The sequence below is a fragment of the Chrysochloris asiatica genome, unplaced genomic scaffold (assembly GCF_000296735.1).
Source record: "Chrysochloris asiatica unplaced genomic scaffold, ChrAsi1.0 scaffold00172, whole genome shotgun sequence".
NCBI classification, from domain to species: domain Eukaryota; kingdom Metazoa; phylum Chordata; class Mammalia; order Afrosoricida; family Chrysochloridae; genus Chrysochloris; species Chrysochloris asiatica.
In genome coordinates, this window is record NW_006408690.1 from 7,108,409 (window position 1) to 7,124,708 (window position 16,300).

The following is a 16,300-nucleotide window of genomic DNA, read 5'->3' on the forward strand; positions in this document are numbered from 1 at the left end:
CCACTCGCTCAGGTACCCCTATAGTCACCAGAATGGAGGTGCACAGACAGCAAGGGACCAATGAAGAGATACCAAAAGAAAAGAATTCCCACACCTTTATCCACGGTTCTGTCAGGCATCTGTGGCTGCTCTGATCCTTCCCCTGCTTGGTCTTATCCAAGATGGCAGCTCCTGGAGCAGCTGAGTGTCTTGAATTAGAAAGCAATGGATTTCTTGCTTCTGCTACAAATTCCCCTAGCTGTAAGCTTTCCAACCTTCTAAATATTCCTTTATAAGTAGTTCAGAGTTCTGGGGCCATCCCTTGAGCCTGCTTGGTCCTGTTCTGTATTGTTGCTGACAGAGCTCCTTACTGCATTTCCACCCAATCCACCATCTTGTTTGTTCTCCTAAAGGATTCTTTTAGCAAAATGTTGAATGATGTAAAAAACAACAAAAGATAGTGGTACACTTTCACTGTACCAAAAATAAATGGTTGATAGCATATGATCAAGAGCCAATGGTACTGAAGGAAGAAGTCCAAGGTGCACTGAAGACATTGGCAAAGAACAAGACTCTGGGAATTGATGGAATAGAAATGGAAATTTTTCAACATACTAATATAGCACTAGAGATACTCAGTCATCTATGCCAAGAAATTTGGAAAGAAGCTACATAGAAAACTGGTTGGAAGAGATCCATATTTTTTCCCGTTTCAAAGAGAGGTGACACAGCAGAATGCAGAAATCATCAGACAATATCATAGCTGTCACATGCAAATAAAATTTGGCTAAAGATAATTTTTAAATGACTGCAACACTATATTGACAAGGAACTGCTAGAGGTTCAAGTCATATTCAGATGAGGTCATGGAAAAAAGGATATCACTGATGCCACCAGATGGATATGGCTGAAAATAGAGAATACCAGAAATAAAGTACCTGTGCTTTAATGATTATGCAAAAGCTTTTGACTATGTGGATCATAATAAGCCATGGACAACATTGAAGAGAATGAGTATTCCAAAACACTTAATTGCACTCATGAGGAACCTGTACATGGACCAAGAGACAGTTGTGCAAACAGAACAAGGGGACACTGAATGGTTTAAAATCAGGAAATATATGTGAGAGGGTTGTAGTCTTTCACCATACTCATTCAAACTGTATGCTGTGCAAATAATCTGAGAAGCTGGGTTATATGAAGAAGAACATGGCATCAGGATTGGAGAAAGACTCATCTAACAACCTGAGATATGCAGATGATACAACATTGCTTGCTGAAAGTGAAGAAGACTTAAAATATGTACTGATGAAGATCAAAGACCTCAGCATTTGACATTGGTTGCACCTCAATGTAGAGAAAACAAAAATCTTTACCACTGAACTAATAAAGAACATCATGATAAATGGAGTAAATATTAAAATTGGCAAAGACTTCATTTGATTGGATCCACCATAAAGTCTCATGGAAGCAGCAGTCAAGAAATCAAATGATGTATTATATTAGGCAAATCTGCTGCGCAAGACCTCTTTAAAGTGTTGAAGAGCAAAGATATCAGTCTGAGGACTACAGCCAAGACATAATATTTCCTTAGCCTCATATGCATGTGAAAGTTGGACAGTTAATAAGGAAGACCAAAGAAGAACCCTGCATAAGGTTTTCAAGGATGTAAATCTTTATTTAAAGCAGAAAACCTCATCTTTCTCAGGTGGGACAACTGGTAGTTTTGCACTGCTGATTTTGAGGTTAGCAGCCCGGCTTGTAAACACTATGCTATCAAAGTTCCTTTTAGTTATGGTGTAGGAGAAGAATATTAAAAGTACCATGGGCTTCCAGAAGAACAAACAAATCTGTGTTGGAAGAAGTACAGCTAGAACGCTCCTTGGAAACCAAGATGTCCAGACTTTTTCTTTTATACTTCAGACACATTATTATGAGGGACCAGTCCCTAGGGAAATACTTCATGCTTGGTAGAGTGGAGGGTCAGTGAAAGAGAGAGATACCATCAGCAAGATGGACTGACACAGTGGCAGCTGCAATGGGTTCATGGATAGCAGCAATTGTGAGGATGGCACAGGACCAGAGGGTGCTTTGTTCTGGTGTACGTTGGGTCAGTATGGATTGTAATCCAGTCAATGGCATCTAACAACAACAACAACAAACATTAAAACACCAAGGAAATGAATTACTAGAAAACACACAAAAAATGTGAATTCAGCACAGAAAATTATGTGGAACAAAAAAACCAGCAGCACCACATTAAAACACACACACATGGAAAAATGACAGCAATCAAATCATGTTGTTGTTTTGTTGTTAAGTGCCATCGAGTCAGTTCTGATCCATAGCGACCCTGTATAGGGTTTCCAAGGAGCTACTAGTGAGCTTGAAATGCCAACCTTGCAGTTCAAACAACTTTGCAGTCCAACACATTAACCCACAGCACCACACCAGAACTCCAATCAAATGATACCTGTTGATAATTATACTAAATGTCAATGGATTAAATGCACTAGTGAAGAGACAAAGAGTAGCAGATAGATAAGAAAACAGGGTCCTTCAATATGCTGTCTATAAGGGACATACTTTAAAAACATAAAACTAATGACAATAAAAGACCAGCAGAATTGACAATATTAATATCTGAAAAAATAGACTTTAAGGCAAAAATCTTGCCTGAAAGCAAAGAATATCAGAAAGATTTATCTGTGCTTTATTGACTACACAAATGCATTTAATTGTGTGGATCATGACAAGCTATGGACAACATTGCAAAGTATGACTATTCTGGAACACTTAATTGTGCTCATGAGGAATCTGTACATGGACAAAGAGGCAGTTGTTTGAGCAGAACATGGGCACACTGAATGTTTTAAAATTAAGAAAGATGTGCAAAAAGTTGTATTCTTTCACTATACTTATTCAACCTGTATGCTGAGCAATTAATGCGAGAAGCCGGCTTATATGAAGAAAAATGTGGCATCAGGATTGGAGGAAGACTCTTTAACAACCTGTGATGATACAACCTTGCTTGCTGAAAGTGAAGAGGACTTAAAATATTTACTGATGAAGATCAAAGAGCACAGCCTTTGGTATGGATTACATCTCAATGTAAAGAAAACAAAAATCCTCACCACTGGACCAATAAACAGCATTCTTATCAATGGAGAAAAGATTGAACTGTCAAGGACTTCATTCTTCTTGGATCAACAATCAACACTTGTGGAAGCAGCAGTCAAGAAATCAAATGATGTATTGCATTAGGCAAATCTGCTGCACAAGACCTTTGTAAAGTGTTGAAGAGCAAAGGTGTCAGTTTGAGGACTAAGGTGCACCTGACCCAAGTCATGGTAATTTCAGTAACCTCATATGCAGGCGAAAGCTGGACAGTGAATAAGGAAGACCATAGAATAATTGATGCTTTTGAGTTATGGTTTTATAGGAGAATATTGAAAGTTCCATGGGCTGCCAAAAGAACTAATAGATCTGTGTTGGAAAAAGTGCAGCCAGAGTGCTCCTTGGAGGCTAAGATGGCCAAACTTAGTCTCTCATACTTACATATTGTCAGGAGGGACCAGTCACTGGAGAAGGATATCATGTTTGGTAAAGTGGAGGGTCAGAGAAAAAGAGGAAGACCCCCAATGAGATGGATTGGCCAAGTGGCAGTATCGATGTGCTCAAGCGTGGCAACAGTAGTTGAGGTTGGCTCAGGTCCAGGAAGTGTTTTGTTCTGCTGTTCATAAGGTCACTATGAGTCGGTACCAACTCGATGGAACCTAACAACAACAACAACATATGAGCTGAGCACCATGTATATGAGTCAAAATGTTATGAATGAGAAACAAACTAATACAATATAAGTGTGTTGATGTTGGGTTCCATGAAGAATCATTGTGAAGTAATGTGACAGAATAGAAGTGCCCCCACTGGATTTTCTTGGTTGTAATTTATTATTCAAGGTCTGTTTACCTAGGAGCTGCTGGGTTTGAACTGCCAACCTTTAGTTTAACAGCTAAGCACTTAACAATTATGCCATTGTGCCACTAGGGCTCCTTTATAAAATCAGTAACTAAATATGAATTGCTAGACCTAAAACCATATCCTCATGACCATAGATAAATATAAAATACACTGAAAAGATTCTTCTGAACTCTGACTCTAAATAAATCAACTATAAAAATTTTAAAATGTGATGAATAAAAGAAGTAGTAAACTTACATTTATTTTATGAATAAGTAAATAGAAATCAAAATACATTAGCAAAATTATAACCAATGAAAATGAATGTTTGGACAACTAGAGCACCTTAGAGGAGAAACTTTGTTGTTACAGACCTGGTCTGCCGTAGAATCAAGTCCAGAATCTGCAACACAAACACGGAGTCAGAATGAATGTGGAGGTACACAGAAGTGCAGGCAATGGTGGGCTCTGGGACTCAGAAAGGCTCCTCACATCCTGGAAAGGCAACTTGGAATTCTCTTATTCCCAACGGCCATGTGACCAGGCATGCAGGCCTGTTTACAGATTTCTGATGGTAAACGGAGATGATGGCCTTGTCTATGAATAGAAGTATCTATAAATGTTCCATGAAATGACACAACCTGAGATGTCAGTGGTGCCACCCTTTATGAAAATACAGCACAATGAGGAGGACTGTAGCATCCAGGAAGAAAAAGCAGACCAACACCTGGGGTATTTGGTTGGTCTGATGGACGAAGTGTTGAAGTGGTGATCCCACCCCCAACTCCATCCCTCCATCAATATAATCTAAATCTTTGGTTCTTCATATCAGACATAGACAGTGCTTGGAGTTCTTTCCTGTGACCCTAATAATAATATTCCATTTTAATACCACCACAAAAACATTTCTATATCTTTTCAGTGGAAAAAAAAAAAAGTATATCGTGGTAATGAAACAGCAGATACATTGAGTATACTCCATCATAAAGAGGTTACAAAACACACTTTCATATATTTATGTTGTTGTTAAGTGTTGTTGAGTCAATTCCAACTCATAGCAACCCTATAGAGGGTTTCCAAGGAGGCGCTGCAGAGATTAAACTGCTGACCTTGCAGTCCAGCGCATTAACCCACAGCACCACACCAGGACTCCTTTATATATATATGCGTGTGTTTTAAAGATAATTCTAGTTATTTTGTTACAAATTAAAAAATACACGAGAGGAACATTGTTGTTGTTGTCATAGAGTCGGTTCCAACCCATAGCAACACAGTATAGAGGTTCCAAGGAGTGACTGGTAAGCTTGAACCACCAACTTTGTGGTTCAAACGACTTTGCAGTCTAGCATTTTAACCCACAGCACCACACCAGGATCATCCTACTTCCTTAACGTATCCCATGTAAGCACTGAATATAATTTCTTCAGATTTGTGTGTGTATGTTAATTTTCAACACACATGTGACATTGTAGGATCATCACTGGACTGTGAACCACTAGATAGGCAGTTGTAACCCACAAGTTGCTCCTTGGGAACCGATACAGGGTCGCTATAAGTTAGAACCAACTTGACAACACTTAACAACAAGAACCTAAAATCTACAGAACCTCACCTTAACAAATGTACAACCAGCACAAAGAATTTATTATGAATGGAATTCCTGCTGTTTTGCACTTGACCACTCTACTGTCCTCCTCTCTAATTCCAGAAGCCATTGGGCATCATAGCATTATGGTCAAAACACTAACCAACCTCATGGGCATCTATGGAGTGGGTATGTGTTTCTTGCAAAGATTTCAGGACAATTTTCACCTACCCAAATTCACTGCTGTAGTCAAGTCTTCTCTTTCATACATGTATTCAGTGTTTGGGATGCTAATGTTCTTATCCATGTTGTTTTCCCTACAGTGCAAAAATAAAAGTTAGGGAAGTAATGGAGCACATGGGATTTTATTTGCCTTTCCCTTCTTATCTTACCCATTCCTAACTCACACATTTTTTGCCACCAGTCTCTGGTGTTAAATACTTTTAACTTATACTTCTCCTGGGAAACATTAGAAAGTTAGATGGAAGAGGAAACAAAAAACTATATGTCCAAGAATCACAACTACAGGAAAACACATTTGTGGGGAGCCCTCAGAACAAGACCTAGCATCACTGTTACCCCTTCCACAGGGTGTTGTCTGGTGGTTCTGACTCTGAGCACAGCTCCATCCTTGATTAATAAGGATTGTCCATCTTAATTTATTGCTGCAGACTGGGGTTCATAAACCAGGGTAATGCTAAAAGCAGGGGCAGAGCATTGGAGAGAGATTTCATGGACACTGAAGCTATAAGGCCTTCAGTTGGCTAGATGAGACCAGCTATATACGTTTATGAATGAAAGGGAGATGAAGAAAGAGGATTTAAAAAAAAAAAAAAAAAAAAAAAAACAGAAAGAATTTACATGCAAATGGCAGTTGCCCTCCTCTTCAAACCCCACCAATGTAGACAAGCTGTTGTGACCTTGGGAATGGAAAGGGTGAGTTAAGGTTGAACTGAGAACTTGGACCTACCACTGGAAACAATTCTATTCTCAGCTCTAATCTATACTCTTGGGGACTTGAAGATTTCACATCTTCAGAGAGACAGTGGGTTTAGGACTCCCAGAATATTTTTCATGCCTTTTCTGTAATTTACCAGGAGGCAGTTGTATGCCATTTTGTTTCTGCAAGAAACATGTCCAATTACCCATAGTTTGCTAGTGAGGCAAAAGGACTTCTAGAGCTGTGCTAGTCACATTAATCAGTGACAGCTGCTATGGTTTGTGGACTCTTGGTGTGGCATGTAGGATCAGCAATGGACTGTATACCACAAGGTTAGCAGATCAAACACACCACTTGTTCTCAGAAATCCTGTAAAGGGGCACTGTGAGTGGAAACCACTTAACAACACAAGAGAAAAGTACTTAACAACAGGTATGGTATGTACCAAACTTTGTGATGACTCCAGGTGAGACTATCTGGGGAGGACTGTAACATTTGCAGATGAGCTGGGACAGGAGTTGGGAAGCAGGGTCTATCCTGACTGACTGGAGCGGTGGGATCAGTGGAAGCAGGAAGTCCACAGCCCTTCTATTTGGCGGCTCTCTCCTGGGCTTGCTCTGTTCCAGAAGATAGCACCAGTGGAATGTGAGATCAAGTGTGTAATGCAAGCCCAGCAGGCGTCTCACATCCATCCTCTAGAATCTTAATACTCACTGGTCTCAAGTGGGAGCTGAACACCAACCTCTGAAGTGGAATCACATTCTGCTTCTATAGCTAAAATGAGGATTTGGTATTTGAGTAACACATGGAGGTTAGAAATGTGCTCTGGTGTATGTATTCCTCCTCACTTTTTCAGGATAGAGAAACCCAGAGAAAATCTTTTATTCTCTGGAATTGTCCTTGAGAACAGGAGTAGATAGTGACAAGGGACCATGAAGGCACTGCTACCAGACCTGATAGTGGAGAAGGGAGATGGCTTACCTCCCACCATCTGGCACACACTGCAAAGCCTCTGTCTCCAGGTCAACTATGTGCCTCTGATAGCACAGTAACCCACCAGATAACCCATTTCCTATGTCAAAACCACAACCTAAACCAAAATCTCTACTGCTCAAATCCCAAGAGATACTAACCCAGCAAATCTCAGACCCAGCAGTGAAAGATCATGTGGGAATGATAAAATTGAAATAGCACAGCAAAAAAGGTGTTACGAACATTCAAAGGCCATAAAAATCTTACAATTATATAGATAAAGTGTGAACACGACAGGAGATCTTCCCTCATATTTACTACTTCTATTGACTTCACCTCCCTGACTTCCTTCAGTCTCTAAAGCCACAATAATAAGCAGACTTCTCCCAGGACTCCTCTCCCGTCAGATACTATCTTGAATGTTATTACCTATCTACATTGTCATCTTCCGCACTGCTGGAGGCATTCTTGCTCTTTTCTTCCCAAACGTTAGAAACACAAACAGCAAAAAGACATCAGAGAAAATGACAACCCATTCTTCACAAGTACGTTGAAGTCATGCTTACTGACTTAAACCCAGCACCTCTCTCTAGATTCTGAAACCTTTCCTGGATTCTGTGGAATCAGACAACATCAACAAGCCACTGCTCACCATTTGGAAATTTTAAGATGAGAAAGAGGAAGTGAAGGATTTCCTCTTTCAGTGTCTCACTTCCCTATTTCCATGGAACCTTGATCTTATCAATCTGAAATTACAACTCTTACAAACATACATTGGGTTTGGAGAGTTTAATGAATAGACTTTTGTAGACTGAATAGTCTGGTGTGGCACTGTTAGATAATCACTGGACTACTAATCACAAGGTTGGATGTTCAAACCCACCACCTGCTCCTAAGAAACCCTTTTCAGGAACACAAAGAGAATTCTGGCTGTACTTCTTCCAACACAGACTGGTTTGTTATTTGTCAGTACATGGAACGTTTATATTCTCCCCCAACACCATAATCTAAATGCCTCAAGTATTCTGCAGTCTTCCTTAGTTACAGACTAACTTTCACATGTATATACAAGAAATAGTGAAAGGATTCCACAGAGGAATTGAACTCTGGCAATCAGTCTGCTTGTGGGGGAACAGACATAGGACTGCTAGTGTGGTACTGTAATATAAGCACTGGACTGCTAACCACAAAATTGGTGGTTCAAACCTATCATTTATTCCTTGGAAACCCTATGAGGGTTTGTTATAAGTCAGAACCTACTCGATAGTCCTTAACAGCATCATCTAGGGAAACAGACAGACTGATAGATACATACTTAGAATCACACCACACTGATTCACACAGACACACCTCACTCTCCTGCACAAAATCTTATGTCACCTAAATGGAAGATGACAGTTTATAGAGACTTGGCCATATATCTTGAAGAGGGAATACAACTTCTTAACCAAAACCCTCATTTCCTCCAGGAATCCTGTATCAGAGTGATTCAACAAACTGAATCCAACAAGAGAGATCTGCGTTTTCATCGTTTCCCCAACAAGTGAATGCAAACTATGTTTTACGATTTTTGACACCACTTGAAAATACAGAAAGGAAAACACTGTAAGATCATGAAAACTTTAGAAATGCACTTGAGAAATAATGATCAAATACAAGCCCCAAAATAATTCAAAAGAAATTTGTGGAAGAGGTATAAGTGGTTTCTAGGCGAATGTAACTCTCAAGGACAATTTCAATGGAACTTACACAATTCTTAATTCAAGAAGAAATTGCTGAAGAGGAAATGACCATTACCATACTGTTTATGATTTCATGTTGTTTTTGTGGTTGTTATTAAATGCAGTGGAGTCAGTTTGAACTCACAGTGATGCTGTATAGGATTTCCAAGAATCAACTGGTGGGTTAGGACCACCAATCTTATCATTCGTAGTCCACTGCTTATTCTATAACACCACAACAGAAACTTCCCTCTAAATCAGGAAGAGTGTTCCCTTGGACCCACAAGAGAGAGTTAGCTAAGATCTGCAATGAACATTCTTAGTTTTTGATTTGTCAATTCATTTGATAAAGAAAGAAACTAAGGTGGCAACATTTCTATCTGAAAAAACAGATTGGCACCTCACCTCAACATATGATGAATCTTCATCCTTCATTTTATTTGGATTCTCTCCTAATAAGTCATCCAGTGGAGCTATGAGGACACAGAGTGATTTTCAATGTATCTGTAGAGTCTGTTGCTCACAAATTTCCAAGGAGATTTGCTTCACTTGTAAAAGGACTAGGGTTTACAGGTGTGTTGAGTTAAACTAGAGGAACTCCTACTTGGTCATGCTGTTGGTTGAATGAATGGTGGCAAAGCATATTAGAAAAGAAAGAAGCAGAGTCCTTAGCTTAGTAGTTTAGAATGTAGCAATCTAAGGGCTCACTCAGGACACCTGAGTGTCTATGCTCCCAAGGACAGCTGTGACCACGCATCCCACCTGCAGTGGACCTCCGTCTTGGATGTATGCAAGAGGGTTGGGGTTTGACATGTGGGTTCTGGGGAAAGCTGCAGCTGTGATGTCAGGTGTGTGTGTGGGTCACTCTAGAGTCCTTCTCTGCAAACCACTGCCATAACACCAGTGAGTGGGGACAGAGCCTGGTGCTGGCCCAAGGAGCCTGGGGCACAGCTGGTAGGAAGGAGATTGGAAGCTACTAGCAGTAACATGAGAGGTGGGTTCCGCTGGTGAGGCTCTAGGATGGATAGTAGAAGCAGCTACCCTTAAACAATCTCAGTGTCAGCTCCTGTCACCATAGCTCCTGCTGGGCCTCTAAATGACTCCATTGTTCTCCAGGGCACGGCAACACAGGTAGGGCAGAACCTGCATTGCAGGACTGGAGGGCACATCCTTGTAGACAGGGGAGCCTGTCTGGTTTGTGGGCACAGCAGATATGAGGTGGGACCAGGTTCTCAGCACCAGCTGCTATGCCACTGCTCCACACAGGGAGGGCCTTGCTCATCTAATGGGAAGCTGATCTGTCCATACATGTCCAGTAGCTGTACAAAGCACACCTCATGTTTGGTGAGATGTTGGACCAGCTCTTCCATCTAATGCACAAGTGAGGCCAGGCACTCAGGAACCAATAGACTATTGAAGGGACCGGGAATATCTATGTCCCATGTAACTCATGCCTCCCCACAAATCTCAGTCTCCTTCCCCTGCAAGGTGGGCCAGGGAGGACATTTTCTGGATGCCTCATCCCCCAGACAGTTCCTCCCTGGAGGAGGCCTGTATCTGCTGGAGCTGCATTCCATGGTTCTCTGTGTTCTCAACACAACACACAACATGGACACAGACACAGTCGCCCTACACACAGAAACACACACACAATGACACAGACACATACAATCCAAAACCAACACAACCCACCACACACATACACATACACATAACAGGGACAGAGATACACATACCACATGCACAAGATGGACACAAATATAAAACACAAAATTGACACAGACTCAGACAAACGCAAACAGCCCCCATACAACACCACACGCACAACGTAGACACACACATCCAACACACATCCTATATGCACAACACAGACACAAAAATGTACACAACAGACACATCACACACACAACCCATGAAACACACACCACATTGCAGAAACCCAATGTTATGTAACACACTACAACACCACACACAAAAACCTAACATGGACATGTACACATACACACACACTTCCAACTCCATACACCCAAAACACAGAAACAAAATGGACAGCACACATACAGCATACAGCATGGATGCACACACCCCACACAACACACACCAAGAAATACAACATAGCAACACACACACAACACAGGAAAACACACACACAAAAGAACAGAATAACCCACACATAAAACACACAGCCCACAAACACACAGACACATGACACACACTCATACACACAATATAAGGAAGGACACACACAACCAAACACACAACACCACAATCACCTCCACCATCATCACCACATGGATACAGACACAGGTACAAACACACCGCCATACCAGCCTACCAAGACAACATAAACAAAGACAAACATGTAAAATATGCAATACCAAAGTACAACATACAGAACACACATTATAGACACACACAAAGTGCCCACAGACAATACAGCATACAACATACGCCAAAAATACCTTATACTCAATATTTAACAACACACACAACATGGTCAAAGACACACACATGACACACACGTATTATGGACACACACACACCACGTATACACAAACACTACAACACACAGACAAAACAACACACAGACAACATGTACACTGTTTCTCACACCCCACACCCCACCAGGTACCACATTCCAGGACCCTGAACATAGCACAGGCTCGCACTGAGAGGTATACAACTACCACAGAATGTTTATCCACACTTGGACATACAGTCCACCAAAACCCCAAATTATTCTTGTTTTATTTGTACTGCCAGCGAAGAAGACTTTGTTGGTCAAACTGCATCAAGAATGATCAAGCACAAACATCACTATACACACACACCCAACAGACATAAACACACACATACCACACACACACACACACAACACATACATGAGCACAGGCACAAAGGTACACACACAGCAACCCACACACATACCTACACCTGTAGTGCAATGTGATGCAACACACCCTAACACAAAACACATAAAAACACCATGGATATAGACACAGATACACAGACACACACAGCACCACATGCACACAACAGGAACACAGTCAACATACACACATTCTGGACAAACTGACACAACACACACAACACGGACACCCCCCTCACATGCAGCACAACACATATTATGCAACACCAAACAAGCACACACTCCACACACAACACAACACACACACATCATCACAACCACCTCAAACAACACCTTACGGATACAGACAAAGACAGACATTGCAAACACCGCGCCTTGCCAGTCCACCATCACAACATGGACAGAGGCACAGATACACCACCCACCCACACAAAACGTGCCACACTACAGTGCAAATCAGACACACAGCACACAGTATACACACAACATGAGGACACATGCAACAGGGACACACACAGTACAAGCACAGACAAACACAACACACACTGCGGGGCACAGGAGACACAGAAACACACAATCAGGGCACAGACACATGCACAACACAGACAACACAACACACACACATTAACAGCACTTAACAACATAACACATACATTACATGGTCAGGTCACGGACACTACACAAAACAACCCACAACCATCGCATTCCACCACACCCCAGAATGCTAATCACGCTTGCACAGAGCAGAATGCTTGTATCGTACTTGGCCATACAACACAGCAAAACCAACAATTATTCTTGATTGCATCTATATTGCCAGCCAACTAGACACACAAAACAATACAAACACAATTCAACACACAAAAGCCCCACACAACACAGCCACACCCACACAACATGACCACCATCACCACCATCACATGGACAGAGAAACAGACACCACATACATTGTGCTGTGGCAACCCCCACTACAATATGGAAATAAACAAGCTTGCACTCACAAGTATAGGAGTAAAGGGTTGACGACACATTTTTTGGGAAAACACAAATCCTTAACATTCAGACTACCACCAAATAAGTATAAACTAGTCACATGACTGGTTACCATTTTGGGTTCAAGAACTCAGTGGAATGACTCAGAACTCACAGAATGCACTATATATATATTACAGCTTCTTTAGTTGTTGGTTACGTGCCACGTAATCGGTTCTGACTCATAGCTGTGCATTTAGAATTAGCAACATGTCATGGCTACCATCTCACATCCGTGCCATCCTTCGCATTCTGAAGATGTGGAAGCTTTGCATTTGGACCCTCACAGCGTCCTCTCTGGCTGGTCCTACTTTGTATAAATTCACTGTACTAATGTGACCATTAGTATAATAGCTTCCAGTGTTTTCTGTGACTCTTCCCTTATGTAAAGGTAGGTTTTATAAACCTCCTAACTTTGGTATCACAAATATTTGACAAACGTGGCAGTCTGAAGCACAGGCCCTAACCACGAGTTAGGCTAACTGTTTTAGTTCTTTATTTCCTTTCAAGGATGAACAATAATGAAGATTGCTCCTAGGATAGGAGTGAGGATTACAAACGAGATCAATATGACTGCCCTTTTGGACATCCCTTTTGAAACAACTAAGTGCAATTGAGTTGGTTCCAACTCATTGCAACAGTGTGTAAGATTTCTGAGGAGTGGCTGGTGGATTCGAATTGCTGATCTTATGGCTCAAAATGACCTTGCAATCCAGTACATTAATCTACAGCACCACACCAGGTCTCCACAGCAAACACATACTGCCTTCACTATATCTAAAATAAACCAATCCCAAGGAAAAAGTGCTTTCTTCATTAAGCTTGACAGTTTGCACACATTTTACAAACTCTATGACAGAAGTAAAAGACTCAATGAAAGTGACATTCTCATATCCTAAATGCATGTTTCTAATGAGAGTATTCACACATTGTAAAGAATGTAAACAATGACACTGAACAACCTGCATTGTTATTGTTAAATGCTGTCAAATAGGTTCTGACTCTAAGTGAGTCTGTGTATATAGGGTTCCCAGGAAACAGCTGGTGGATGTGAACCAATGACTTTGTAATTCATTCAGTGTTTATCCTACAGCGCCACACCAGAAGTCCTATTGTTGTTGTTGTTGTTATGTGCCGTGCAGTCAGTTCCGACTCATAACGACCCTGTACAGGGTTTCCGAGGCTGTAAATCTTTACAGAAGCAGAATGCCTCATCTTTCTCCCACGGAACAGCTGGTAGTTTCGAACTGATGACCCTGAGGTTAACAGCCTGATTCGTAACCACTACGCTACCAGAGCTACAACTGGTGTAGAAATGTGTAAATAGGAACTGAAATAGCTGTTTAAACCTTCACCCAAAACACAGTATTGTTTGTTAGAATAACAATAATCCTGTCACTAAACTAAAGAAAATATTAAAGAGCTAGTAAATAGGTTGGAGTCCTGGAGTGGCGCTGTGGGTTAATGCTCCAAACTGCAAAGCCGTTTGAACTGCAAGGTCAGTGGTTCAAGCTCACCAGCTGCTCCTCAGAAACCCTATAAGGAGTCGCTATGGGTCAGAACAGACGCGATGGTACTTCACAACAGCAACAAGCAAATAGGTCAAAGCTTCTTCTACAGTGAAATAGAAATAAATGAAAACGGATACTGAAAACAGAACTAAATCAAAAAGTAAAAGACAAATTCCCAAAACCACTGCCCTAAAATAATCTTTGGATTCCTAGTAAAGTGCTGTAGGAAAAGCACTATACTGCTAACCATAAAGTTGGTGGTTCAAACCCAAAATCGACTGTTGGTCGCTATGAGTTGGAACGACTGGATGGCACTTAACAACAACAAGAAACTCTAAACCACAAACCAAAACTATACCCTGAATTCTTCTAACACCACATGACAGTTTAAAAGTACAGAATACCTAAGAGGGTGAGTCAAAAATGTTTGGCACACTGGCTGTAGAATTTAATCAAGTTTTAGGAGAGACAAATACATCATTTTATTAAAAATGTTTTATTGTGGGTTAGCAAGCCGTGTTGTCAGGGGCGGAAGAAGTGGAGGTACTCTGCGAAGTCGGCTTGAGGCCTCTAACTAGAACATTGCACGAAGTCGAAGGTTTCCTTCAAGATCACACTGACGTCGGATCCGCGGCTGTCATACAAAGTACTCAGTGTTCCTGAAAGTACAACTTTCACAGCAGTCTTAAAGTTTGCAGCAGAAGAATTTAAAGTTCCTGCAGCAACAAGTGCAATTATTACCAATGATGGAATAGGAATAAATCCTGCACAGACTGCTGGAAATGTCTTTCTAAAACATGGGTCAGAACTGTGAATTATTCCTAGAGACAGAGTTGGAAGTTGTTTAATGGCTGCTACGTGGAACATACTTTCCTAATCAATTTGTTCTGTTTGGGGTTTGGGGTTGTTTTTTTTTTGTAAAATTGAAATCAGGCTCTCTAAAATACTAGGAAAACGCCAATAGTTAATGTAAGTTGACTCTTTGTTATTCAGTCTCAATGTGAAGAGGGAATGCTTACAAAATGTAACCGCCCATCCTCACATGGTATGCTGTCTTCACTTGCTACTTCACAACATCAACAGGTAGTTAGTTCATTTAGGGGGATGGATTATCAAGCTCTGGTTTTATAACTGGAGTATACTTCTGATAATTACAAAAACATTTAGAAAAGTAAACTTAACTGAGTCTCAATTTATCCTTGAGTTAAAAATTTAAATATATGTGTGTTGTTGTTTAGTGCCATTAGATCGGTTCTGACTCGGCAACACTGCATAGGGTTTCCCAGGAGCAACTGGTGGGTTTGAACTGCCAACCTTGCAATTAGCAATCTACTGCTTATTGTACAACGCCACACAAGCACTCCAAATGTGCGTATATATATTTGGTTCATGAATGACAGTTTGCTTGATAGCATCTAACTTGCAGGATTCATAAATAATTTAAATCTTAATTATATATAGTTTATGATGATAAAAATAGACACACCAATGAAAACTTAGTATCCTTGTTTAGTGCTGTTGAGTTGATTCCTATTCATAGTGACCCTGTTTCCGAAGAGAGCTGGTGGTTTAAAACGCAAACTTTGTAGTTCACAGTCCAGTGATTATTCTACAGCACCACACAGGGGGTCCTAGTTTTGCTTTTGTCTTTTTTAAATTTCAAGCTACATGTGGGCATGCAATTTTAAATTTAGTAACATACTGCCAAAAAATGGATTTTTGAAATCTAAA

At 40.8% G+C, this 16,300-nt stretch overlaps 1 pseudogene; it reads left to right on the forward strand.

The window, feature by feature from the left end:
• The window catches only part of LOC102824149, a 29,391-nt pseudogene extending 13,945 nt beyond the window's left edge, over window positions 1-15,446 (forward strand).
• The last annotated feature ends 854 nt before the right edge of the window (window positions 15,447-16,300 follow it).